The sequence below is a fragment of the Gossypium arboreum genome, chromosome 11 (assembly GCF_025698485.1).
Source record: "Gossypium arboreum isolate Shixiya-1 chromosome 11, ASM2569848v2, whole genome shotgun sequence".
Classification (NCBI taxonomy): Eukaryota; Viridiplantae; Streptophyta; class Magnoliopsida; order Malvales; family Malvaceae; genus Gossypium; species Gossypium arboreum.
Genome location: NC_069080.1, coordinates 32011058 through 32012459, shown reverse-complemented (window position 1 = coordinate 32012459; position 1402 = coordinate 32011058). Strand labels below are relative to the sequence as shown.

Below are 1402 nucleotides of genomic sequence, written 5' to 3'. Positions count from 1 at the left end.
GACCTCTCGTATTTGACTGTGAGATTGAAAGCATAGCTCTCAAGAACCGTAGAGAAGTAAGACAGAGTCGACAGAGTATAGTAGAAGAGCAAAAGGACGTTATTGTTATTACTGAGTAGATGGCTGATAACCATAATAATCAGCTACCTCCTGTGGTTACTGCAAATCCTATAAATTCGAATCTTGCTCCTCTTACTATGTATAATTATGCCAACCCCAATCTTACTAAGGCTGAATTGAGTATTGTTAGACCTGCTATTGCTGCAAATAATTTTGAACTGAAACCTAACACTTTTCAAATGATTCAACAGTTTGTTCAGTTTGATGGTTTGCAGGACGAAGACCTAAATACTCATTTGGCTAATTTCCTATGATTCTACGACACTTTTAAGATTAATGGTATTACTGATGATGCCATTCACCTTCGATTGTTTCCATTCTCTTTAAGAATAAGGCTAAATAATGGTTGAACTCCCTACTACGAGGTTCTATCACTACATGGGAGCAAATGACCGAGAAATTGTTGCTGAAATATTTTCCACCATCTAAGACAGCCAAGCTAAGGAATGATATCTCTTCCTTCGTGCAAATGGATTTAGAGACCTTATATGATGCATAGGAGAGGTATAAGGATTTATTGAGAAGGTGTCATCACTATGGGTTACCTCTATGGCTATAAGTTCAAACTTTCTACAACGGCTTGAATCCCTCGACCAGGCAATTAATTGATGTAGCCGTCGGTGGGACTCTGAATAATAAAATACCTGAAGCAGCTTATGAGTTTATAGAAGAGATGTTACTGAACAATTATCAGTGGCAAGTCATGAGAACAAAGCCGATGAAAGCAGCAGGTGTTTTTAACGTTGATACAGTCACCATGTTATCGAATCAAGTAGAACTTTTAAGTAAAAAGATTGATGGTTTATATGGTTCTACGCAGGTACATCCGGTGATGCAGTGTGATACAAATTGAAGAGGGATGAACAATCTAGAATGTCTATCCTATAGCCCTAGCACAGAGAATGAACAAGTCAACTATATGGGTAATAATTCTAGACCCAAGAATAATCCATATAGTAACATTTATAATGCAGGTTGGAGAAACCACCCAATTTCTCTTCAGGTGGTCAAGGAAATCAATGGCCACAACATCCTCCAGGCTTTCAACAACCACCATACCAGCAAGAGAAGAAGCTGAACCTTGAGGATTTGTTGACGAAGTTTATTTCGGTGTCAGAAACTCGTTTCCAAACACCAAAACTGCACTCAAAAATCAACAAGCATCACTTCAAGGACTCGAGAACTAGATAGGACAGCTTGCTAAGATGATTTCAGAGAGACCACAAGGTAGCTTGCCTAGAAACACCGAAACTAACCCAAGAGAGCAGTTTCATGCAATTAC

The 1402-nt window shown here is 38.7% G+C and overlaps 1 non-coding gene across 1 annotated transcript; it reads right to left on the bottom strand.

Annotated features, from left to right (window-relative positions):
• Positions 1-556: 556 nt before the first annotated feature.
• On the bottom strand, positions 557-663 carry LOC128284740 (small nucleolar RNA R71). Its single transcript, XR_008275162.1, has one exon. It is a non-coding gene; the product is annotated as a small nucleolar RNA R71 (small nucleolar RNA).
• Positions 664-1402: the final 739 nt, after the last annotated feature.